Raw genomic sequence first — 28,000 nt, 5'->3', positions numbered from 1 at the left:
CTTCACTGGTTCTAAGCTCCCTCTTACATTTTTGTTGCTCCAGCAGTGAAGCAAGACTACTCTCCCAGCTCTCTCCCCAAATGTCTGGCATGCTGCTAGAGAGCTGCAAGGAATGGAGAAAAGTAGACTTTTCCCACACTACTGACCCATGTCAGTAACTATATTTTGCAACACCCCAACATTTGAACTCTTGTGGAAGAGTGACTGGACCTGATCATTTTCCGGTGATATCACGGGGTGGGGTTGATAATCTGAAATGAGCACCAGGCAGCTATTTTCCAAGACTGTTCAATTTTTGAGCATGACTGGGACAAGTTCACCCATCACTTGATGAGACTATTAAATCCAGCAAGAACTATCCATTTGGTATGTTTCATTACTGATAGCTTTTGTTATACAGTGGTGCCCCGCAAGACGAACGCCTCGCAAGACGGAAAACCCGCTAGACGAAAGGGTTTTCCGTTTTGGAGGCGCTTTGCAAAACGAATTTCCCTATGGGCTTGCTTTGCAAGACGAAATGTCTTGCGAGTTCCTGCGGGTTTTCCCCCCCTTCCCCCCCCCTTTTCCTAAGCTGCTAAGCCACTTATCAGCTGATCCGCTGATAAGCCGCTTATCAGCTGATCCGCTAAAAGCCGCTAAACCGCTAATAGCGCTAATCCGCTAAGCTGTCAATGGGCTTGCTTCGCAAGACGAAAAAACCGCTATACGAAGAGCCTCACAGAACGGATTAATTTCATCTTGCGAGGCACCACTGTACAAGTCCTCTTAGCAATGATAGCTACTGCCAACTTGTTATTACACTTTCCCAGATATTGTGCCCGAGTTAAAATGTTTTATTCCAAAACTAACAGCAATCCAAACTACAAGGAGCCAGCATTATGCCAGTGTAATTTACCCTAATTCCAAACTCCATTCTACTAGATTAGTCAGCCCAAACCTGGCAGAGGGGAAACAAGCTTTTAAAATACAGTTTGACATACACCACCCGCGTCTGCTGGATTGCTAAGTCATGTGACTGAGCATTTGGAGTGAGGTAAGCCTCCCCCTGCCCTGCCCCCAGCCCAGAAGATTCCCTTACGGTGGGGGGGGACTTACCCCACCTCAACCTTGGGCTCAGCCAACTTTGGCTCGGCCAGTTGAGCCCCAGTTGAGTCAGGATGGAGGGTTTATGTTGGCATCTCTCTGGATCAGCCATAATCAGGGCTTCAAACAGCTGAGCACCACCTGAGCCAGAGATCTGCCTATTTCAAACTCTGCTCAACACGGTGTATGTTGGGTTTTGACTGCTCCCTAGAAGTTTATACATTCACATATGATTCATTCATAAACCTTATGTTGTCTTTATGCCTAACATTACCAAATACACCAGGATCACACAAGAGGTGCCCCCCTCTAAATGTTGGACTAAAGCTCCCATCATCTCAGACCATTAACTATGCTGGAGTAAATGGGTGCTATGTTGGCTACCTCTGCAATAAATTACACCAAGAAAATTAGTGGTGTAGGAAGTCATATTTACATAATTTTACATCCTGCACCTTCAATGTAATTTTATATTCCCTGGGCAGAGTAGTACAAAACAAAAATATTATAACATGATCAAGTAAAATAATGCTGCAGCAGACAATTTAAATAGAGCAGTTTGATTTTACTATACAAGTTGGGGGGAGGAGCTTACTTTGCAATTCTTAAAAGCCTGGGAAAACAAATTTGCTTTTGTTTGGTGCATAGGTAAAGGTAAAGGGGCCACTGACCATTAGGTCCAGTCGTGACCGACTCGGGGGTTGCAGCGCTCATCTTGCTTTATTGGCCAAGGGAGCCAGCGTACAGCTTCCGGGTCATGTGGCCAGCATGACTAAGCCGCTTCTGGTGAACCAGAGCAGCGCATGGAAACGCCATTTACCTTCCCGCTAGAGCGGTACCTATTTATCTACTTGCACTTTGACGTGCTTTCGAACTGCTAGATTGGCAGGAGCAGGGACCGAGCAATGGGAGCTCACCCCGTCACGGGGATTCGAACCGCCGACCTTCTGATCGGCAAGTCCTAGGCTCTGTGGTTAAACCCACAGCACCATAGGTACTTATGAATATATAGGGTCCAAGTGATTTACACCAATAAAATGTTGCTAAAAGTTGCATTACAAAGTGAGTATATACAATTCTGTTACACTGTATGCCATCAAAGGCTACTTACTTGCATGCTATTTTTGTTTTGATATGTTTCTTTGTATTGATGCAATGCCTCTGCATGCAGAAACTCCAGAACAGATTTTTTTTTACTAAAGTTCAAGGTAGAATGGAAGCTATTGGGTTTGGGAGATGAAAAGAAGCTTGCACAAAGCCTGAATATCTGGAATGAGACCTTGCCAAGAAATTTTGAAAGCCCTACTCTAGATAAATATTTAAGATTTTAAAACAAATGAATTCTATGTTGTCATTTCCTGACCACTGAGAGACTTCCCCAAGATGGCATTTAACTCTTCTGATCACTCATTAACTATCACAGAATCCTGAGCACAACTAACAATTACATGTAAAATTTGCTTCACAGATTGGAAAGGAGAAATATATTCCTACCACAAATAGCTTGCAGTGAAAATAAGGCTGTCAGCTATAATCACCTCTGTAATAATGACTGAGAAATTCAGCAAGTCTCATACTTGGCTCCCTTTTCTCCTCCTAGACTGCTAGGAAATTGTGGCAACTCCATAGATTCAAGCCTGCCATGAAGCAGGTTCCACGCCACTCCACACCAGAACTCCAATGCTGCCTGCTGGTCAGAGAATATAGCCAAGGCTAGTTTCCTTTAGGTAACTCTCTCTTGTGTATCCTTGTCTTGCTTAGAGCATTTCTTTTTCTCAATCAGACAGCTGAGATTTGATAAAGACTCTAATCTGCTCCCAGAAAATCAGTCTTGGTTGCTTTTAAGGAACTAGGTGTTATAGTAGCCCCCCCCCCCAAGATAAGGATGTATGTGTGTGTGACAGAGTGGCTTCTCCTCCTTCCCCCTCCCTTCCACTCAAGGTAGCAAGTAGTAAAGTAATGTCTTCACCCACTTTGAATCTGCTCCCACTTTCAAAGGATTCCAAAGGTTAGGCATAGGGCTGTGGTAGTCATGCATGCACACAATCTGATGTATAAATTATAAAACGAGGTAGAGGACAAAATTAGCCCAGTTACATCCAAATAGATGGAATCTTAATTTTTTTAAATTTAAATACCTAACCTTAAATTTTCGCATGTCAGACTGTATAAACTACTTTTCAAGTGTTCTGTCGCAAGCACACAGTTTTCAAAGTTCACTTAGAACTTAAAACTATTAAGACTTTTTTCCAAACCTCAAGTATCATAGAATCATGCCAGCACTTAACAAATTCAAAGTTCTATGCCAACAGTTAAGTGGGTCAGTTTTCTGCTTCACTGGGTGTTTTGTCACAGAGGTTCCACTATGCTTTAATAGACAGCTTGTGTCTTCTGCAGCAGACGTACCCCGCTCTTTCGTCTCCATTATTTCACTGCCTATTCTATCAGGACACCTCTCCATCATGAAACATACAATAATTAATGACACAGGTCAATGTTATCAGGAGCGTGCTTGCTCTGAGTTACACAGCTATAACTCCAGCTGAAAATCAGATTCAATGGGGCTCTCCAAAAACCGTATCAGTTATTTTCAGTATTGGCATTTACCAGCTAATTTAGAAGGTAATACAAAAATATGAGCTTGCCTGACTTCAAGAATAATCCTGCTCACATGTCAACGTGGCTATTTTAACTCATTTGTAAAAATATCTCAAGAAGCAATTAAATTTCAAATGGAGAATGACTCATTCGCTCATGCTAAGCTACAGGCTAAAAAGTGCAAAACAGAATAGGATCAATGTCTTAAAAGTGTGAGATTTTGTAATTAGGATAATTCCCCTCAAACAGAAGTTGGTTCAACTGTGACCACCTTCACCCATACCAATTTGCCTAGTCACTGGGCTCATCAGAGACTTTTCTCTGGGTATCATCTTCTGGGGTTCAAGCACATTGGTGACCAGATATAGTATATGAAATCCAATTAGGAAAGGGATCTCATTTTTATTCACATCAGTCTTGACACTGAAACACTACTGTATTACTGACTTGTTCTTTTGTCAAGAAAGCATGATACTAGCATATTTTTTTTACATTCAGGAGAACTGCTGTCCTGATCTTCTGCATTTCCAGAAACAAAGTTGTCTCATCCTTCACAAACATCTCTAGTCCAGCAATTAAACTACACAACACACTGCAAGCCATTCCAATTCACCAAACCAGATTTCCCCAGCAAGCGATAGTTAAGTATTCAAAATTATGCTGTATACTTTATATAAGTAACAAACTTAATTAGTTTAGAGCAGGGATGTCCAACTTCCAAGAGACTGCGATCTATTCCCACTAAAAAAAAAAGGCAATGATCTACCCATTGTACTGACCAAAGTTGTTGAGCTGTGTGTGTGTGTGTGTGTGTGTGTCCCAGCATTTTCATTTGAAGGGTATTCGCAGAAGTGACACGAAAATGAGGCAAACAAACCATGGTTAAAGCCAACTGTTACTTTTTAACATTATGCATTAAACAGACATTTATGTGTAACAGCCATTGCCAGATTTGTAATCAGTGTTAAAAACTCAGATATATAAGCTAGGCACCAAATGGCTCCTTAAACCATGGTTTAAGCAAATCTCTTTTAGTTCTTCCCATTGAAAAATCAACTTTAAAAAGATGCCTAGTGGAAAAGCCTCATGACATATTTGTCTGCAATTTGGCAGATTTCTTAACCAGGGACATCTCTTTCATGTCGGCAGTTTTCAGACCTATTACCCACAAAGTACTAGAGGAGAGTAAGTGATTCCATTTTTAGACACTCCTAAACTGTAATGGCAGTCTTGCAGGAAAACCACCGAAGCTATCACTTCTGAAGTTTGGCAGGATTCATCCCCTTAGAAGGAGTGACCTTTGCCACCAAATTCTTTCCAATTCTACCCATAAATAAAAGTTAACCTTTAAAGGTGACCAGCGAAAAAGATCCCACCCAGACTAAGTGGCTTGTAATTTAGCAGATTTTATCTAGTATATAGGATTTACTATGCCTGCAAGTTTTTGCAGAAGAGTGAAGAAGTATCACTGTTTTTTCATTTCCCAATAGTGAAAGTGTCATATTGGAGTTTAAACCAAATTTTGTGGTCTATGCACATCCTTATTAGTTTCTTCTATTGCTTGCCTACATTGGCCAATTTCCATAAAACAAGGCAAAGCTTACAGGCACTTGATCTTCCCTATCCATACCAAAAACCTCTAAGAATGAGTGCAAGTATGCTTAGCACGTTGTTTAGCCGTAAAAACTTACATGACAAACAGAATGCTTAAAAGTTTCAAAGACAGCTATTTATTTTTCTAGTTATATTATATGCTAATCACTGCACAGCCTGCCGGCGCCTCAGTTAAAGTTCTAGGGAAATGCTTTTTAAGTAATTGGATCAATTGTCTGACAAGCACAAAACAATTTAAGCTTCAAATACTTTTTATCAAGCTCAGGAGAACTGACTGGGGGCTGTTAAGATCTAATGGTCTTTTTGGTCTTTGTTGCTCTGGTTATGTTTGAAAAGCTGATCTAGGAGGATGACAAGAAAATCCTGCCCACTAGACACCAATACCCATTAGGGAAATGTACACTGCAGCAGAGCTCAGTTTACAAGTAAATTGTTTTAGGTCTACAAACTGCTTGAAAGTTAAGTTCCAAACCTTTATATATTGATGTGTTGAGATTTGCTACAATTACTCAAAGTTAAAAAAAAAGGCACCAAGTATGTTCCTAGGGACACTGTTTTTCAGCCATCTTGAAGCTGTACATGGACACCAAAGAAATAGCTATGACCTGAACCCAAATTAATCCAAGGTGTAAACTAGGGTTAGAGAACCTCAGGTCTAGGGGCCAAATGTGGCTATCCAGGCCTCTCTGTAAGCCATGCCCCTGCCCAGGCCACCTTCCAAACATCTCTGGCTCCACTCTGTCCTCAAGTGTTCTTCTCCTGTCAGGGATGTGTCTCTGAACTGTAATAATGCCTCCGGCTTGTCTAAAGTGAGCAATGTTTGTGTGGGTTGGTGGAAAACACCTGCTAGCGTGGCTAGAATGTAGTCTACTGTACAAAGGTTAAGAGCACATCCACTGATTGGCTGACTATTGCTTCTCGACATAACCACCACTGCCATGGTGGCTGCCAGAAAATTCCCCACAAAAGAATTCAGTCCTGATGTTGAAAAAGGTTCACCAACCCTCCGCTAAAACAACAATTCCCACCACCACCTCAAGTCCAGGAAATGTGCAATTTAAGACCTGATTGCATAAAGTTCTTCAGTGAACACAGCTGATTTGGTCGGAAGTTTTCTTGCAGTTTGGTGGCTATGGGCAAATGCTGTTCCTGTGTGGTTTTGGAGACTTGTGAGTCATCACTGCAAGTTGCAGTACAGTAATTGTGAAATGAACATTGCTCACGATGCAACTGAAAGCATTATTTAAGGCAGGTAAATGTTGCATCCCAGAAAACTAAGCAAGCAAACTGTAAGTACCAGAAAGACAGACCCGTACAGAGCTTATCTTGTACCCAGCTGCCCCCCACCTGCCAGGAAGTCTCCTGGTGGTAGACATGGCTTTACTGAAGAAATGCACTGCAATGAAAGTATTGAATATATTCCTGCAACAACTAGAATCAAGTGCAAATATTGGAACTAAAGAAGCTGGTTTTCCTACTTGGCATAAACACACCTTTGAAAGGAGGTTGCTCAGGCAGCCATTGCAGCTTAAGCAGTAAAACACAGAAGAGATGCACATGACATAGACTGAGAGGAGGTTTAAATTCTTTTGCATAGACATACGATAAGCTCCTATGCACAATAGAAGCTTTTGATAGTTATGGTTCAGTTTTTTCATCAGATTGCCTTGCAGAGTTGAACATTATGGAATCATAACCTAGCTTGGAACAGACAAACACATTGTGGATTTATATTAGACACATGGGATTTACTTCAAATGAGAGAGAAGAAAGCCCTGAAAGTTTATTGGTTTTGTGAACTGCACATTTCCATTTGGTAAGAATGCAAGTTTTTTCAGCATCATTGTCTACGATTTAGCCTCTACAACTGCTGAATCCAAATGCAAGTCACACTTTTGCCAAAGTGACAGTCTAAGTTTGGAAAAAATGTATATTCACTTAATACAGTCCATGTATAAATAGACAAAAAATTCTGAACAAGCACACACTGTTCAAGAGTAAGAACGTAATAAGAGTTCTTCCGGATCAAGCCAACCTGATATGTTCTCAGTGACTAACCAGATGCCTATGGGAAGCTCTCAAATAGGACACAAGCTGAACAGTGTCTCCCCATCTGTGATTCCCAGCAACTACTATTCAGAGCCATACTGAGATAGCTATTGTGGCTAGTAGCCATTGATAGGTTTATCCTCCAAGAATTTGTTTAATCCTCTTTTAAAACCATCCAAGTTCATCGCTATCACTGCCTTTTTGTGGGAGAAAATTCCATCGTTTAACTATGCATTATGTGAAGTATTTTCTATTGTCTGTCCTGAATCTTTCAACGTTCAGCTTCATTGGATGCCCTGAAGTTCTAGTATTATGAGAGAAGAAAAAACTTCTCCCTATTCACTTTCTCCACACCATCCACAATTTTATATCCCTCTCTCACAGGCTTCCTCAACCTCAGCCCTCCAGATGTTTTGGGCCTACAACTCCCATGATCCCTAGCTAGCAGGACCAGTGGTCAGGGATGATGGGAACTGTAGTCTCAGAACATATAGAAGGCCGAGGTTGAGGAAGCCTGCTCTATCATATCCCCCGTTACTCACATTTTCTCTAAATTATGAAGTTTCAAATGCTGCAGCCTTTCCTTGTATCAGAATTGTTTGCTCTTAAACATATCACCTCCTCTAAGGTAAACAATGAAATAGATATAAGCAGATTCAACATGGGCAACGTTTTCAAGCCATCATTGTTCATCTTCTTTGCACAGCAACTACTGGTTTAAAAAGGAATGGGGTCTTTTAAATTTAGTGCCACAGTGAACTTAAAGGGGAGGTAACCTTCACCAACAGACTTTTATTATCTCTAAAATTATCTAGAAACACATCTCAACTTATGTTACAGTAAGCAAAGGCCAGGCTGATCTGTAGGAGACTGAGGGCTGTAACTTTGTGCCTTCAGACCCCTGAAGTTCCCAAATTTGCTCCTAGTTTCAGGATATTGCTGCATATGCCTCTTGTTTAGACTTTGGATATGTGCCTGCACTGCTGCAAGGAGAGAAAGTATACAGCAGCCTTCTAGGTGCTGTTGGGACTCTCAGCAACCATCAACTCCAGATAGCATGGCCACTGTTCAGGGATAATGGGAATTGTAGTCCAGAACATCTGAAGAGCACCAGGTTGGGAAAGACTGGTGTACAGCATAGTATTCAAATAAATCAGGAAACTGTTCTTAAACCAGGGAGAAGAAAGTCAAGAAATTGTCCTTTTCACAAGGCATTTCAAAGGATAGCAAATTTACTTTGAATTCAACCAAGGAATGAACCTGTGATAGCCAAAATCACAATATTCATTTAATCTGTACCACATTTCCCTCTTCAACACACTGGCTATTCACTGGCTATCAGTAGCATGCAACTGCAGTAATTTATTATTGCACTGTTTTGAATGTCACCATTCCTTTTTCCTCTTCCCCCACTCCACCCACTCCACTTGTGCGAACTTTGGAAGCTAAGGATTAGTCAAAGAATGAACGAACAATGTAAAAGACAGAAGGTCCAAAGGGCAAAAGTTCCAGCTATTTCTGGTTAACTGGTATCAGCATGATTTTATGATCCATCTTTACCCGGAAGAGTATCAGATTCCTGGATTTTTAGTACAGTGGTACCTCGGGTTACATACACTTCAGGTTACAGACGCTTCAGGTTACAGACTCCGCTAACCCAGAAATAGTACCTCGGGTTAAGAACTTTGCTTCAGGATGAGAACAGAAATCGTGCTCCAGTGGCGCGGCGGCAGCAGCAGGAGGCCCCATTAGCTAAAGTGGACCTTCAGGTTAAGAACAGTTTCAGGTTAAGAACAGACCTCCAGAACGAATTAAGTTCGTAACCAGAGGTACCACTGTATTCTGTAGTGCTTTTACAGCACATTTATTTGTTGAATATCTATACCACCCTTCATTTGAGGACCACAGGGGGGTTTACAATAAAGAAAACATCTCCCCGTCTCTCTCTCTCTCTCTCTCTCTCTCTCTCTCTCTCTCTCACACACACACACACACACACACACTCACACACACATATATATACATATATATATAACAGAATTTAACAAGTATAATGCCCTACATTGATGAAACTGCAGTTTCCTACTTCTTTTGAAAAAACCCTGTAATGCAAGCATGTATAGAACTATCAAGAAAAGAAGTACAGGTGTTGTGGGACTGAACACTTTGAAAATCAAAAACTTCCCTGACAACAGATAAAGTAAACAGCTCTACCTACCTTTCTGCAAGAGCTCTCCCCCACCCGGGCTATCTTCTATTCACCTCATCTACAGCAACATGTGCTTATCTCTTGCCCCAAAACCATATGCTTGTGTGGCTGATGCAGCAACCAAACGCAGTTAAAAGGCAGGAAAATCTTATGAACGTGAACAGTTATGCAGAAATTATCGGGATGCCAAATGTTATGTCAATTACTGTATTTCTAAGTGGCATGATCAAAAGATTTGGTATACACAGGCACAATTTAGATGCTTGACTACGAGCTTGCTATACAACAGCCCAGAGGACAGGATCACACTTTAAAACGACCTTGACAGATTAGAGAACTGGGCCAAAACAAACAAGATGAATTTTAACAGGGAAAAATGTAAAGTATTGCACTTGGGGGGGGGGGGAATGAGAGGCACAAATACAAGATGGGTGACACCTGGCTTGAGAGCAGTACATGTGAAAAGGATCTAGGAGTCTTGGTTGACCACAAACTTGACATGAGCCAACAGTGTGACACGGCAGCTAAAAAAGCCAATGCAATTCTGGGCTGCATCAATAGGAGTATAGCATCTAGATCAAGGGAAGTAATAGTGCCACTGTATTCTGCTCTGGTCAGACCTCACCTGGAGTACTGTGTCCAGTTCTGGGCACAACAGTTCAAGAAGGACACTGACAAACTGGAACGTGTCCAGAGGAGGGCAACCAAAATGGTCAAAGGCCTGGAAACGATGCCTTATGAGGAACGGCTAAGGGAGCTGGGCATGTTTAGCCTGGAGAAGAGGAGGTTAAGGGGTGATATGATAGCCATGTTCAAATATTTAAAAGGATGTCACATAGAGGAGGGAGAAAGGTTGTTTTCTGCTGCTCCAGAGAAGCGGACACGGAGCAATGGTTCCAAACTACAAGAAAGAAGATTCCACCTAAACATTAGGAAGAACTTCCTGACAGTAAGAGCTGTTCGACAGTGGAATTTGCTGCCAAGGAGTGTGGTGGAGTCTCCTTCTTTGGAGGTCTTTAAGCAGAGGCTTGACAACCATATGTCAGAAGTGCTCTGATGGTGTTTCCTGCTTGGCAGGGGGTTGGACTCGATGGCCCTTGTGGTCTCTTCCAACTCTATGATTCTATGATTCTATTCTATGATTCTACAACAGCGTCGTAGCTGGGAATGAGCAATATTCATCACTCCTTGCATGCACGCACACACCATACGTACATACTGGTTTAATTAAAATATAGTTAGCTGTAATGCCCCAAAAAGGGAATAGTGGTTTAATGGTCAGGCAGGCTAGCTCAATCAGCAGAACATGAAACTCTTTTTTTTCTTTTTTTTTCTTTTTTTATAAATATTTATTAACAGTTTTTATTTTTAATTACAATACCAATAAACAATACAATATAACACATCTCTTAACATAGTTTTCTTAACTTCTTTGGACTCCCTCACATCTCCCGCTCCTGCGTTCCTGACTATAAAATTTTATCCAGCAAATTTATCCCCTTATTTCTATTCTTATTATCTAAATTTCCAATGTTATATCTCTAATTTTAGATATCCTTTATTCAAATCTTAAAAATTTAAATATAACCTAGAATTTCCAAAAAATTATCTTTTCTTAAATTTAGCTTATCTTCATATTTCACTTCATCTAACTTAATGGTGCCAAGTTATTTATACTCTAGCATCCTTCTTAACATTCATACAATTTACAATATTTTTGTAGATAAATCTTGAATTTCTTCCAATCTTCTTCCACCGTTTCTTCTCCCAGGTCTCGGATTCTGCCAGTCATCTCAGCCAGTTCCATATAGTCTATCAGTTGCATCTGCCATTCTTCCAGTGTGGGTAAATCTTGGGTTTTCCAATGCTTAGTGACAAGTATCCTTGCTGCTGTTGTTGCATACATAAAAAATGTTCGGTCCTTCTTTAGCACCTTCTGGCTGACAATACCCAGAAGGAAGGCCTCTGGTTTCTTAGGAAAGGTATACTTGAATACCTTTTTCAGCTCATTATATATCATTTCCCAGAAAGCCTTCACTCTAGGGCAGGTCCACCAGAGGTGAAAGAATGTTCCTTCATTTTCTTTACATTTCCAACATTTATTATCAGACAAGTGGCATATTTTTGCAAGTTTGACTGGGGTCATATACCATCTATATATCATTTTCATAACATTTTCTTTCAAAGCATTACATGCAGTGAAATTCAGCCCAGTAGTCCACAACCTCTCCCAGTCCTCAAACATGATGTTATATCCAATGTCCTGTGCCCACTTTATCATAGCCGGCAGAACATGAAACTCTTAATCGCAAAGCTGTAGGTATGAGCCCCACGTTGGGCAGAAGATTCATGGTTAGACTAGATGACCCTTGTGGTCCCTTCAAACTTGACAAGTCTATGATTCTATGAAGCTTTACGATCCTGATTAGTAAACTAACTTCTAATTGTGGTTTGATAAAGGATTAAAGCAATCAATAGGTATCATCATTGAACTCTCTGTAATCTACACATTCTTATATTTTAAAATTTTGTTTGGTTAAAGTGCCCTTCTGTTCCCATATCATGAAATATTTAATACAGTTCATGATCTCAGTTTACTTTCTGTGGACCAGCACTATATTCATTAACTAGTACATTCTTTTCACAAGCTATTGTTCCAAAACACATTTCTCCTCTACACTGCTTGTGCATCAAGACTATTGTAGCACTCCAATATGACAGCAGAGAGACAGGGCATCAAATTCTACTGCTCCGTACAGTTCTCTCTAGAACTCAAATTGCATTACCCTACTTGTGTTTTAAAATGGCACTTGAAGCAGTCATCAGCTCATAGCACCACAATTCATTTTATCCAAGCCAAAGTTTCAGATTTCCTAATCTAGCAAGCGTGTTAAACAACTGCTATACCATGGCTAACCATGTCAGGAACATTGCAGGTTAACTTGCTTCCTTGCATTATTCACTTGCATCACTTCCAATGTACATACCTCATTATCTGCCCCCAAATTAGGAAGTTCTTCTGTCTGTATGAACTAGGCTTCATTCTGGGGCCAAAACAATACAGATTTTGTATAGGTTCCATAATCTTCAAGTCTTTTTCATAGAATCATAGAGTTGGAAGAGACCACAAGGGCCATCGAGTCCAACCCCCTGCCAAGTAGGAAACACCATCAGAGCACTCCTGACATATGGTTGTCAAGCCTCTGCTTAAAGACCTCCAAAGAAGGAGACTCCACCACACTCCTTGGCAGCAAATTCCACTGTCAAACAGCTCTTACTGTCAGGAAGTTCTTCCTAATGTTTAGGTGGAATCTTCTTTCTTGTAGTTTGGATCCATTGCTCCATGTCCGCTTCTCTAGAGCAGCAGAAAACAACCTTTCTCCCTCCTCTATGTGACAACCTTTTATATATTTGAACATGGCTATCATATCACCCCTTAACCTCCTCTTCTCCAGGCTAAACATGCCCAGCTCCCTTAGCCGTTCCTCATAAGGCATCGTTTCCAGGCCTTTGATCATTTTGGTTGCCCTCCTCTGGACACGTTCCAGTTTGTCAGTGTCCTTCTTGAACTGTGGTGCCCAGAACTGGACACAGTACTCCAGGTGAAATCTGACCAGAGCAGAATACAGTGGCACTATTACTTCCCTTGATCTAGATGCTATACTCCTATTGATGCAGTCCAGAATTGCATTGGCTTTTTTAGCTGCCGCGTCACACTGTTAGCTCATGTCAAGTTTGTGGTCAATCAAGACTCCTAGATCCTTTTCACATGTACTGCTCTCAAGCCAGGTGTCACCCATCTTGTATTTGTGCCTCTCATTTTTTTTTTTTTCCCCAAGTGCAACACTTTACATTTCTCCCTGTTAAAATTCATCTTGTTTGTTTGGGCCAGTTCTCTAATCTGTCAAGGTCGTTTTGAAGTGTGATCCTGTCCTCTGGGGTGTTAGCCACCCCTCCCAGTTTGGTGTCATCTACAAATTTGATCAGGATGCCCTTGAGTCCATCATCCAAGTCGTTGATAAAGATGTTCAATAAGACCGGGCCCAAGACAGAACCCTGTGGCACCCCACTAGTCACTCCTCTCCAGGATGAAGAGGAACCATTGATGAGCACCCTTTGGGTTTGGTCAGTCAGCCAGTTACAAATCCACTGAGTGGTAGCATAGTCAAGACCGCATTTTACCAGCTTCTTTACAAGAATATCATGGGGCACCTTGTCAAATGCCCTGCTGAAATCAAGGTAGGCTACATCCACTGCCCTCCCTTCATCTACCAGGCTTGTAATTCTGTCAAAAAACGAGATCAGGTTAGTCTGACATGACTTATTTTCCAGAAATCCATGCTGACTATTGGTGATCACAGCATTCCTTTCTAGGTGCTCACAGACTGTTTGCTTAATGATCTGCTCCAGAATCTTCCCTGGTATTGATGTCAGACTGACTGGGCGGTAATTATTTGGGTCCTCTCTTTCCCCCTTTTTGAAAATAGGGACAACATTTGCCCTCCTCCAGTCTGCTGGGACTTCGCCTGTTCTCCAGGAATTCTCAAAGATGACTGCCAGTGGTTCTGAGATCACATCTGCCAGTTCTTTTAATAATCTTGGATGCAGTTCATCTGGCCCTGGAGACTTGAATACATCTAAACTAGCCAAGTATTCTTGTACTATCTCCTTAGTTATTCTGGGCTGTGTTTCCTCTGCTGAATCATTTGCTCCAAATTCTTCAGGTCGGGCATTGTTTTCTTTATCGGAGAAGACTGAGGCAAAGAAGGCATTGAGGAGTTCAGCCCTTTCTGTGTCCCCTGTTTGCATTTCACCATCTTCTCCTCTGAGTGACCCCACTGTTTTTTGTTCTTCCTTTTGCTACGAACATACCCATAAAAGCCTTTTTTGTTGCTTTTAACCTCTCTAGCAAGCCTGAGTTCATTCTGTGCTTTAGCTTTTCTGACTTTGTGTCTACACGTGCTGGCTATTTGTTTGAATTCCTCTTTGGTGGTTTCCCCCCTTTTCCATTTTTTGTACACATCCTTTTTTAATCTTAACTCAGTTAAAAGTTCTTTAGATAGCCACCCTGGCTTCTTTAGGCACCTTCCATGTTTCCGTCTCATTGGTATTGCCTGAAGTTGTGGTTTTACTATCTCCCTCTTAACAAACTCCCAGCCATCATGAACTCCCTTTCCTTTTAGTATTACTGTCCATGGGATCTCACCCAGCACTTCCCTAAGTTTTATGAAGTCGGCTTTCTTAAAGTCAAGAAATTGAGTCCTAGTATGCTTGGCTGCTCCTTTCCGCTGTATGGTAAACTTCAGAAGAGCATGATCACTTGCGCCTAATGATCCTTCCACTTCTACCCCACGAACCAGGTCATCAACATTGGTTAGGACCAGATCTAAAATGGCTGTTCCTCTTGTTGCTTCTCCCACTTTCTGGACAATGAAGTTGTCTGCAAGGCCAGTGAGGAATCTGTTTGACCTTATGCTCTTGGTTGAGTTTGACATCCAACAAATATCCGGGTAATTGAAGTCCCCCATTACTACTATCTCCCTTCCTTTTGCATGCTTGGCCATCTGTTCCAGGAAGGCATCATCTATGTCCTCCGTTTGGCTTGGGGATCTATAGTAAACTCCCACAATGAGGTCCCTGTTATTCTTCTCTCCCTTAATTTTGACCCAAATGCTCTCACTTTGGCTTTGAGGTTCTAAATCTTGGATCTCTTCACAGGCATACACATCCCTGACATATAACGCCACTCCTCCTCCTTTCTTGTCTGGTCTGTTTCTCTGAAATAGATTGTATCCCTCCATTATTACATTCCAGTCGTGGGACTTATCCCACCAGGTTTCAGTGATGCCTATTATGTCATATTTAGTTTGCTGTACCAAGAGCTCAAGCTCATCTTGTTTATTTCCCATGCTTTGCGCATTAGTGTACAGACATTGAAGTCCATTAATCATTCCCCCGTGTCTCTTATTTAAGGATTTTTTCCTCCCACCACTAGGTCTGCGTGCTGTTTGCTCCATTTGATCTATGACATTTGGATGATCATCTTCATCAATTGATAGACTCCTATCTTCAGGAGCACTGTCTCCCTCCCCCACATTAGTCAGTTTAAAGCCATCCTGATGAGGTTTCTGAGATTTTTGGCAAAAACATTCCTCCCAACCGTTGTGAGGTGCAGCCCATCGCTTGCCAGAAGTCCATCTTCAAGGAACTGCAGTCCGTGATCTAAGAATCCAAACTGTTCCTGTTTACACCATTTGCGAAGCCAGCTGTTCACTTCCACTATTTTTCCCTCTCTCCCTGGGCCACGTCGTTCAACTGGGAGGACAGATGAGATGACAATTTGTGCATTTAATTGCTTCAGTTTCCTGCCCAGTGCCTCGTAGTCTCTTTTGATCTTCTGGAGGCTATTGCTTGCAGTGTCATTGGTTCCCACATGAACCAAGAGGAAGGGGTATTTGTCAGTGGGTTTTATGATTCCTTGCAGTCGTTCAGTTACATCTTGGATCTTAGCCCCGGGGAGACAGCACACTTCCCGAGACATCTTGTCAGGCCCACAGATCACTGCTTCTGTTCCCCTCAGTAGGGAATCCCCTATCACCACTACACGGCTCCTCTTAGGTCTGGTCGGGGTTCTTCCGTGAGCTGTCCGTTCCAAGGTCGCCTGCACATTCCCTGAGGACTGACTTTGCTGCTTGTCTTCATATACCTGATTGACTGTAATGAGGGAGAGATCCTCAAATGGAGTCTGCTCTTCGTCTTCCATGCTAGGGGAGAGGACCTCAAAGCGATTGTGTATTTCTAAACAATCAGAGCGAACCCTGGGCCTCCTACTTCTTTGAGTCCCGTTTCTCCATATATCTGGCTCCTGTGTTGGTGAACTAGCCTCCTTCTCAGGGGAGTCCCCTGTCTCCTCCTTGGTGGAGACGATGTGCTCTGTTGCTTCCAAGAAGAGTTCCAGCTCTCTAATTCTTTGGAGTGTAGCTACACGTTCCTCCAGTTGCTGGACTTTGTCTTCTAAGAGGGAAATCAACATGCAATTGCTGCAGGTAAAGCTGCCTGCAACCTTTGGCAAGATGGCAAACATTGCGCAGGAACCACAGGTGACTGCAGCTGTTCCCTCACCCTCCATCTTGAGAACGTGTCGTTGGGGGTGGCTACAGCGGTCCTCCATCATAAAAAGCGTGAAGACAGGACAAATAACTCCCCCCCAAAAAAACCTAGGTCTCCCCCAACAAACGTTTGAGACTAGCTCCCCTAAATCTAAAAGATGGATCAAACCCTGCCCCCTCTGACCTTTGCACATGGAGAGCAGCTAATCAGCCACAAGAAACACACACACAAGAAAACCCTTTTTGCTCCTTCTTCAGCTGCTGCCCTGCAAGCTCTTGCAAAATGTTCTTGCAAAATGTGCCCACCTATATAACTACTGTAACTCTTCTTTTTTTCCCCAACACAGTGGCTCAGGAAGTGAATTATGATCCTACAGATACAGTGTCCTCCCTCCTTTATTTTATTTACAACAGGAGCTTAATTTGCACACAACACAGGAAGACAGACTAAAATGTAAACACTCTTCTCAGTCAGTACTTTCACTTTTTAAGTATAGCAGGTTATTTCATCTTGCTAATGCTTTGAGCAAGGTAACTGTGCACATTATACTTACATCAATTCCCATCCATTGTCAGTTGCGATACTCCAAAGAGTTGCAGTTTATAGCTAAGCTACAGTCCAGACACTGCAGGTCAACAAGTGCTCTACTATAACATGACACTGACCCACCCTGCAGTGTTCGGCAAAATTTAGTTTTCATTATTCATTAATTAGATATTCAAGACCTTGTATCAATACCCATGACATTTTTAAAAGTATTTAAGAATTGATCAATCTTACTAAAAACAGTCAACTGCCTTGCTAAATGATAGTCAGTTCTTCAGTTTTCAACATCTGGCTAACAGTGATTCCACGAAGCTCATTTGCAAGAAATTATGTTGATGCCCATTCAAGATTTGCCCCCAGCCTCTGGTACTTAGTAGTAAATTGCCTCTGAACATGGAGGTTCTATTCCTAGCTATCAAGACCAACTACTGTTGAAATATCTATATAATGTATATTTGCTTCATCCTTCTTACAAGAAGTCATCACCACAGGGTTATACAGTGGTACCTCGGTCTTCAAACGTAATCCGTTCCGGAAGACTGTTCGAGTTCAGAAACGTTAGAAAACCAAAAACTCAAGACGGAAGCCTCAGTATGGAAGCTGCATGGAATGTTCAACTTCTAAGGAGTGTTCAAAAACCAAAGCATGTACTCCTGGGTTTACAGTGTTTGAAAACCGAAATGTTCGTCAACGGAGACGTTTGAAAACCAAGGTACCACTGTACTTGTCAATTCCCTAAGTTAGTTATGCACTTCATGAAAAGGGATTTCTTGTTTGCCTTGAAAACTTGCCAATCAGTTTTATTATTATTTTTTTAATATTGTATTATCATTTTTCATATCAAACATAACACATAACTCACATCAACCACTTTGCTTAAAAATATCAAAATTTTATATATCACCCCCCCCAATATTTCCACATATTGCCAAACAGTTTTGTTGAATAGCCCAAAGCGCTAGCTAGCATTGAGAGAAGATAACTGATAACATAATTGTTCGCATGAAACCACTTCGCTTTTCCCCTCATCTAAGCAACCACAATTTCTGTTTCCTTACTAGGAACATGATATGACCTTCGGTAATTTCAGTACACTTTTTCCATACCTTTTCCAGAGCTAGTATTACCTAAAAACTTAGCTCAGTTGGAACTCTTCAAGTGCACCTGAACTTTGGCTTTGCTCTGTACAATGACTGCAGTACCACTGCAGAAAAATTCAGGAAGCAATACTGGCTTAAGCTAAATGACCTTCTTAAAGGCAAAAGACGTTAGTGAAAATACAGAAACTTAATTGGTCTTCAGAATCTCTGTCCTTTCTAATGCAAGTATATCCCTCTATTTGACCATTAATTAACCCTGGTGAGAATAAAAGCCTTTTTTTCCAAGAAAGCATCTCTCTCCAGAAATTGATCGTTTTTTGTTCCCCACAATCATCATTTGTGACAATGGCCAACACCCATCAGAATTCTTTTTCCTGTAACTATGCATCCCTCAGACCCTGACACTGTTCTGTCTTGCTCCTACAAGATTGTGCCATGCTCCACTCTTCTTTCTTCTCTAAGCCAACTCAATTCTATTATTACAGGAGCAGACCTTTCCAACTTAGCTAGATCCTTTACCCTTGCCTCCCTTCCCCTTTTCCTTACTACTATACTTTTAAATTTTCTTTCAGATTATTCTGGTGTTCTTTTAGTAGGTGCTTTGTGACCACCCTTAAGGGAAGTACTTTTTCTCTCTTTTTTTTGGAACCACCTTAGGATGGTGAGGGGACTTAGGCAAGCCTTCTAATGTCATCCTTGAGCTATCTTTGACCAACCCATCAATGCTTGGACCTGGGTCCCTTAGGAAATACAGTAAACTTGCAAACTACCTGTTTTGGAGTGAACCCACCAAAAGGCTTCGCACTTAACTCTTGCTAAAGCCTCAGTCTACAGCTGTGACATCACACAAACAGGTCACAGTGAAACTCAAGAGAAACTATTCTCTCTCTTTCTCAGGACAGGTTAACTAGTTGTGTTTTACTCCTTCTTTCTTTTGCCTCATTTCCTAAATATCACCGTCTTACTATTCTTACATTGTCCAAAGCATTTGAGCACCCCCTTGGTACACCTAGACTCACACTGCAGCCCTGACAGTTCTCTAGTACCCTCCCATTTGCCATTTGTGACCGCTCTCTACCCTCCATCCATTTCTATTTCCTAAATAGCAATTTTAAACTATTGGCACAAGAAGTGTGGATCTGGGTGATCTGTGAGCATTACTGAATGATTTATCATTTTGTTGGATAGCCTGTATTATTTTGTAACCATTTTATCATTCCGTACCATTGCAATTAGCACTTCAAGTTGCAAAACTATTTAACTGTCTGCCATTTTGCATGAACACCATTTTATCCACATTTATCTTGCAAATTTACTGGTGCCCCCAAGCAAGTGTGAATGGGCATTAACATAATGTAATAACCCCTATGGCATGCAGCCATACTCAGATTAAAGATTGCCAAAAACCCTGTTTCCAAGGATACATGCATAACTTGCAAGTTCAAGTGCACACATAAATAAGAACACTAGAAAGTGTGATAACACTAGGGTACCCCAACTGAGATGTGGGTAAGACTGTATTCAGAATGTATCTGTACCACAGATTTGAACATTTTAATACAAATTTTAATTTTAATACAATTTTAAATTTTGCTGTGTCCGTAAACAATAAATACAGTTCTGACCATATGCTATTACCATATAGAAAAAATATATAATATCCATATCTCATATCCGTATCTTTCATATATTCAATCACTGAAAGCCATTTACCATATTTACTCGAAGCTAATGCTCACCTTTTTTGGCCAAATTACATTATGAAAATTACGGTGCACATTAGATTCAATAGCACATTTACATTCGCCAGCAAATGCTTTTTTTAGTTTCAAGGTTCTGAAAATTGAGGTGTGCATTAGATTTGATGGCACATTAGACTTGAGTAAATATGGTACTTCGAAAAAGTTTCCTTCCTGTGTCTTCCATCATTCTGCAGGTTTATGCATTTTCATCACTTTCCAAAGTTCAACTAGCCATTATTTTAATTGTAGGAAATAGCTTGTTCAGTTTGTTCTTCTGTTTTTGGACTATTAACATAATGGCATCACCTATTAGGTTCCATATCAATCTTTTAGGTTTAATCTGGTCATCTAAGCAGCCCAACAGATTTGTTAAAGGATCCAAAACTATAACATAATGCATAAAGTAGTTTGATTAATATTGTAACTTATCCCCCATATTTTGTTATTAAAGGACAAGACTACCATACAGGCAGTGACCATTTTGCGCACTTTATGAGGAACGGCTAAGGGAACTGGGCATGTTTAGCCTGGAGAAGAGGAGGTTAAGGGGTGATATGATAGCCATGTTCAAATATATAAAAGGATGTCACATAGAGGAGGGAGAAAGGTTGTTTTCTGCTGCTCCAGAGAAGTGGACACAGAGCAATGGTTCCAAACTACAAGAAAAAAGATTCCACCTAAACATTAGGAAGAACTTCCTGACAGTAAGAGCTGTTCGACAGTGGAATTTGCTGCCAAGGAGTGTGATGGAGTCTCCTTCTTTGGAGGTCTTTAAGCAGAGGCTTGACAACCAAATGTCAGGAGTGCTCTGATGGTGTTTCCTGCTTGGCAGGGGGTTGGACTCAATGGCCCTTGTGGTCTCTTCCAACTATATGATTCTATGATTCTAGGGGTTCCGTTTCTGACCCCCATGTGCATCAGCGGAACATACATAAGCCCATTGCATTCCACCACCACCCTGTTCCGCCTTCTTCCGGGTCCAAGGGGACCCACGCATTGGCAATCATGTGTCAATAGCACAAAATGGTTGCCACCTATATCTGCATTTGAGGATTCATGCATCCAAACCTTTATCCTCATGCCAGATATATATATTGCTCAAACTGTGAGGTGTCAGATACCACTGGAAAAGCAATTTGTAGTAGTATTCTCTTATGTTTACAAATGTAGGTCTTGCTGGCCCGATAGCCAATTTTATGCCATTCCTGCTCAAAAATTCCTCTAGCCGCAATGTGATCCTTTTCTTCTTAAAACTATTACCCTTGTGTAAAATCAAAGTACATAATAAGGCATATATTTGGGATAACTTTTGTTTTCTTTTTAAACATCAAATCTTCAAAAGTCGTAACTGAGAAAGCCACTTAATGAGGCATTGTTTTCTTCAACATAACTTTTTAATTGTCAACTGTGGTGTTAGACCAGTAGTAAATCTATAGATTTACAGTATCCATTACTAATACTTTCTAGATACCTAGTTGTCTTATGGTTCACACCCAGGTTGTTTCTGTGTGAATAGTGTTTCATATTTGATGTCTTGAAATTGCAACAAATATTTTTTAAAACTATCACCATTTCTTGCAACCCTTCCCTAAGGGTTCCTAGGCACACACTGCTATAGTTCATGCATCAAATTAAAACATAATTAAAATTAGCTATGGTTTAATGAGAAAGTAGTGTGATCACACAACTTAAATATTCTCATTCTGCTACTGGGAAACAAGCTGGAGTCCACCTTGTTGTGACTTCTTAATCTAGGCTCATGGCTTGTTTCTCTCCAAACGAACCATGCACAGGAAGCGAATAACAATCCTTGGTTATCTCTTAAGACTTCTCTGGTTTGTTTCCCATAAGTGCAGTGGAAGTGAGCGCAGAACAAGGACATTTCAGCAGCACGCAACTGACACATTAACATTACACCACAGTTTGTTTTTAACTATGGTCTAATGTGATGCGCAAAGCAGTACAGAAAGCATTCTACTGTGGCCAAGATCGCCCTCCTAAATACAGTAGATGCCACGTATACTAGATCAGTGTTTCCCAACCTTGGGTCTCCAGCTGTTTTTGGACTACAACTCCCATCATCCCTTGCTAGCAAGACCAATGGTCAGGGATGATGGGAATTGTAGTCCAACAGCAGCTAGAGACCCAAGGTTGGGAAACACTGCACTAGATCTGCACTGTCAGGCATCAATGTGCTAAATATGGGTCCTCTACTTCTTTATAGCAGATGTACAGAGTGAAATATTTTGTGGGGGGAAATCTATCACATATTTCTCCAAAAATACATTGTTTAGAAGATTTGCAACAATCGATTTTGTCAAATTGAGCAGCTTCAAACTTTGCCATTAACTTTTTTCAGGTGACTATCCCTACAAAGCATACCTGTATCTATCATGAACAGCTTTCTAGACTTGCTAAAGCTATATCTTATGCAGACACTGTTCATGAATTTTATTTTGTATGAGTATGTTAGTTTTGTTCTGGCTTATGCTTATGGTCAAACAAGATGTATTCCTACCATATTATTTTCTTAACATTTGAACAATGTTAAGTATATGCTACTGAGTTGTTTTGTTTTTGAGAAAAGTACAATACATTTTAAAGTACAGATGTGAATTTCTATGAACATTTAAACCAAATTAATTGTGCATTTTTTATTTGGTCTATATAAAATATTTCAGGTAAACTATTTTTGTGTACTGAAAATAGTTAAACAAAAAACAGTGTTTACTTTTTCGCTTTTAAGACAAATGCTAAATCAAATCCCAATTAATTAAAGGTACAGGAAAAGTTTCTGAAAACTCTGCACTGCCACTATAAATTGACTTTACCTAGTCTACCACTAGCTTCCTGCTTCTTCAGTGGCAGAAACCAAGAATGCAGCTTTAGGCAAAATACAAATCAAAGTTAAATGCACATGACACATTATTTTCTTGGGTGAAACTTAAGATCTTCTACACTACACAAAGCAAGGCTACATTTCTATACACACTTACCTGGTAGTAAAGTGCCATTTGTATGACTATATTAGTGTGTTATGGTCAAATAAGATGTATTACTCAGCGGAATATACTTCTGAGCAAATAGGCACAGAATCAGGCTATAAGCCTCACCACATTTCAAGATTAATCAATATTAGATATCAATATATGTTTAGTAGCAGAACTGCCATAAAAGGCAGATAATTCATTTTAAAAGTGTAAGATATTAAATATACAGATGTCCATCAATAACGTGTCCCACCAGAGAACTCTGTAAAGGCAATAGTTCTAAGCTTTTCAAAACTAGCAGAACAAAGTACCCAGAACTATTCCTTCTGGGAATGTTGCAGTTTGCAGACGCAGAATTACAAAAAGTCAGTACAACTCAGAAGCATACCAGGTTTGCATGAGGGGGAAAATGTTGATTTAGTGATTTTCCACAGAACTGTCTCAGCTCTTTCCAAGAAAAAAAGAGAGTCATAAGCCAGCCAAGGTTTCTCAGGAATTTTATAGTTGGCAAACTAGATGGCTTTGAAATTCTAAATAAGAGTTTAAAGTTATAAAACATGTAAGTACTCTGTAATGACTTACTATCCTTCATCCATAACTGTAATTTGCTATAATAGAGAACTACAGAAAAGAACATTTCCAGCTTTTGTAAGTCAACATATATCACAAAAAAATTGTAATTATATTATTCTTGCATGAGAAGCAAAATATAATTTCAGAAGACAGTATTCAAAATGTTGAAACCTATTTGCTGAAACTTCAACATGTACTCAGCTGTACTCAGACAGGACAGTTAGAAGTAACACTATATTGGTAAGTGTATCTTTCAAGAAGGTTGACAACACTCAGAACCTGCCTCAATCAGGGTGGACAGAAGGTAGATTGGGATCAACAGCCAGATCTTTGGTTATTCTGCAGTAGATCAGCAAAGATTTCAGATTCCCAATTGTTTAATAGTAGCAACTACAGAAAGGCAGGATTTGACTAGGCAGGGTACTGTATCAGTATCCCAGACACAAGATAATGTGCAGATAGGGTGCTCCCTGTAGATCTCCTCACCAATGCCAACAATTTGGTATGATGGCTGCATGGTCCTGCCATGCTTGAAACAGGAGTCTGTGATTATAGTGGGCAAAGAAAGATATAAAAATAACCACCACCCTTAACCATTACTAACTTGAAGAGGCAATATATTGAGACCACATGTTTCACTCCACCCGCAAGTAAACACAAATCTCTTAGTCTCTTTCATAATGAAGATAAACCTTTGATTCTGTGGAGCCCCTCCACAGATTGAGAAGCTTGGAAGTTCATTATTATCCCTTGCACAGGGTACTTCCACAGATAAAAAAAAGCTTCTTCACTACAGTACTTTATCCTCATCATAAGAGAGACTGGAAGAGCTGCATGGTCAGGGGAGGGAAGAGGCAACTAAAGATGAACCTTTATGGTAAAGAACCTAAGAAACTTCTGGATTGGAACAAAGGCCCATTTAGTCCAATGTTCTGTTCTCACAGTGCCAACCAGATGCCAGTGAGAAGTCTGCAAACAGGACCCAAGAACAAAAGCATTCTGCTGTCTTGCAGTTTCCAGAAACCTGGTATTCACTGGTATGTTGTCTCTTCAAGCCAGTTAATGCCAGAAGAGAGCTACAGAGTACAGAATATTTGAAGTCCAGAAAGACAGTTTACCTATATTCATCACTATGTTTAGACAGCAGACAATAAGGGAATTCTGGCACAGCGTGCAATCTACTTCTACTTTCACTACCATAGCACATTAGTTACAGCACTTGTTCCTATATAAGGCCCCCTTTTAAGGCATTGCAAGTGTGTGGAACAAGAGAGGTCATCAACAGAATAAACTTGCAGTATATTTTCATTTAGAGTCATGAAATTGTTGCAAGTTGACAGGCTAGATCAGGGGTAGGCAACCTAAGGCCCAGGGGCTGGATGCGGCCCAATCGCCTTCTCAATCCAGCTCATGGACGGTCAGGGAATCAGCGTGTTTTTACATAAGTAGAATGTGTCCTTTTATTTAAAATGCATATCTGGGTTGTTGGTAGGGCCTGCCTGGTGTTTTTTCATGAGTAGAATGTGTGCTTTTATTTAAAATGCATCTCTGGGTGATTTGTGGGGCACAGGAATTCGTTCATTCCCCCCCCCCCACACACACACACAATATAGTCCGGCCCACCACATGGTCTGAGGGACAGTGGACAGCTTATTTGCAAGGTTGAACACAGTAAGTCTTTAAAAACAATGCAAAAAACAAAAACAAAACCCTTGCTAGACTACAGCTTGAATTTAATTAAACCGGTATTACATTGTTGCAATAAGGTACCTAGTGTGTTTGCACAAATGATGCTACAGGCAACACAGGGTAATATATATTATACACACTACTGAATTAAGAACTTAAATCTGATTAGGCAAATAAAACTTTGGAAGATGCATCACATCACTGTGGAAATTATTCTCCTTGTCTCTATGTATTTTCTATTAAAAGAGTGCAAATGTCTGAGCCAAGGAGGCTTCAGTGACAGAAAGTTTTCACTATGCATCTTGGCTTTGCCACTCTTTGTGTACAGAACTTGTGTAACAGCAACTTTCCCCACCCCACCGTCTATTTATCTGTAGATTAAATAAGTTAATATGATAAAGGACAAGGATTGAACTGAGGAGGAACAGACAATTTATGGTTTTATTTTGCTCATATGAGTGATGTCACTGATTTAGTGTTTCCATAAAGAATGGCCAAGAAGGAAAGAATGGAAAAACATTGCAACAATCCAGCGGAAAAACTGTACAGATCAGCACTCTTTTACTATGTCAAACATTAAATAGCAGTTGGCCTTAAGAGACCTATCATGATTTTAACTACAGAACAAGCCCAAGGATTGGAGAAGTGAAATATGCGTAACATGCACACTTTTGCAGCAGAGAATAACCAGATACAAATGCCATTATGGTTCAACTGTATTCCTAAACATCATCTTTGCTAAAGATACCACACACACAATTTGAGGACCACAAAATATTTAAGAGTGGCTGGGGAAACCCAGCCAGATGAGCGGGGTATAAATAATAAAATTAGCTGATTACAACCAAATAACAAATCCTTATAAGTGCTTTTATAAGCGTCTTGGAAGACACAACAACCTACACATTAAACAGAATAAATTCTACCAGAAACTTTTAGAGCTTTATGAAAAATTAATGAGCAGGTTACATAAATCTTATGGATGAAGGAGTTCTAGATGAGAGCTGCAGCAAGACATTACAAGCCAAATGGACACATCATTTCACAATAAATACTCCTAGAAAGGATAAAAAAAAACTCGAGTATTTTGTTATTTGGAAACATGACACACAAACCTAGTATTTTATGATTCAGTAATTGTTGCACTTTGTATTAATATTAATCCTCTTCTTAAAAAAGATATACAGTACACTTGCTTTGCGCCCAACATCCCGACAGAAAGCCATAAAAAGGAAATGAAGCTCTCCTTTAAAGACCAAAGTAATCATATTGCGAGTGCCAACACCCAATCTTTCAAAGTTTAACCTCGCTGATTTTAATCCTATCACACATCAATTCTGCTTCGCACAAAGCCAAGTAAGAATAGGTGGGACGGCGCTTCGCTCAATTAGCTTATCAGCTCTTTCCCGCCGCCGCCCCCTTTTCCAGGGGTTGCAAAGCCAGGAATCTGCAAAAAGGCTTCATTTACAAACAAGTAGTCCCGGAGACAGAATGAAATAGAGGGCAGCTATACTCCGAGGAGAGGAAGCCAGTTGGCCACATTCCTTCAGGAATCCCCAACTCCCCAGACCAAGCGGGGCCTGGAAGGGAGGCCAGTCCCAGGCAGGCACCCCGGAAGCCGGGAAGGGGCGGCAGGGCAGCTTCGCCCGCCGAGGTCCCTCCGCTGCCGGGGATGCGAGAGCGGCGCTTCTGCCTCTCCCTCCCTCCCTCCTCGCCGCTTCCTGCACTAGCCGCCTCTCCCTCTCTCCTCCTTCCTTCCTTCCTTCCTCCCTTCCGCAGGGCTCCTCATCCGCCCGCATTCCTGGGCCACTCGCCGCAGATCCTCGCCCAGGTTCAGCCTCCAGCCCAGCCGACCATTATATATAGACATATATACCCTGTATATACAGTATGTGTGTCTGAAGCCGAGAGACGCCCAGCCGGCCCCTTCCTTTCCCGGGCACCTCGCCCGACCTCCCCTCCGAGCAGACCCCGCACTCGCACCTTCCCTTGCACGCCGCTGCACCCATTCACACGTACTCCGCGAGCCCGCTTCTCCCCATCCCCGGATTCCCCGCAGCCGCCGCCGCCTTCTCCAGCGACTCCTCTTGAGCGCAGCAGCCCCGCACCTCCTTCCTTCCTCCTTCCTTCCCCTTTCGAGGCTCACCCACACGGCTTCGGAGCCGACCAGCCCCGCACCCGGGAGTTCGGGCCTTCCGCCACAGGTCGCCCCGCCGCTCTCCCCGCCGGGCAGGGAGGGAGGAACCGCGCCTCGTCGTCCACAGAAGCCCCTTCCCTCAGCCAAGCGCCTACCGGGCCCGGCCGCCGCTCGCTCGCTCGCTCCGTCGCTCGCTCTCACCTGCTACCCGCAGCCGCCTCCCTTCAGCTCCTCCTCAGCCGCCAAGCAGAGCTGCCTCCTACACCCTGACAACAACTCCCACCTCCTTCGCTACCCTCTCTCCTTCCCTACTTCAAGCCTCGCGGGCGCATTGGCTGCTTCGGCCCGAGTCGCTGGTAGGTATTGGTGGGGATTTAAGCCCGTCAAGCCTTCGCTCCGCCTTGTCGTTTCGCAGTATTTGATTCACACCGAAGCATTGACGCCCCCACTTCTTTCCATGGGGTTGTTTTTTTTTTTTTTTGTAGGTCCAAACCGCAAGAAGCGGCAGCTGCGATAGGTCAGAAGAGATGCGATCATTCAGGCTCCGCCTTCCTGATAAA

At 41.5% G+C, this 28,000-nt stretch overlaps 1 protein-coding gene across 6 annotated transcripts in view; it reads right to left on the bottom strand.

The window, feature by feature from the left end:
• Window positions 1-27,759, bottom strand: part of NUMB (NUMB endocytic adaptor protein) — a 65,998-nt gene extending 38,239 nt beyond the window's left edge. For 4 of the 6 annotated variants that reach the window (XM_081881680.1, XM_081881684.1, XM_081881683.1 and 1 more), the window contains exon 1: window positions 27,642-27,759. The gene's annotated coding sequence lies outside the window, so the exon portion shown is untranslated. The other 2 variants (XM_081881682.1, XM_081881681.1) reach the window with 2 other exon arrangements.
• Between the last annotated feature and the right edge of the window lie 241 nt (window positions 27,760-28,000).

This window comes from Podarcis erhardii (genome assembly GCF_964252035.2).
Source record: "Podarcis erhardii genome assembly, chromosome: 1".
NCBI lineage: Eukaryota > Metazoa > Chordata > Lepidosauria > Squamata > Lacertidae > Podarcis > Podarcis erhardii.
Note: the sequence above shows the minus strand (reverse complement) of the source record. Positions and strands in the feature narration are given on the sequence as shown.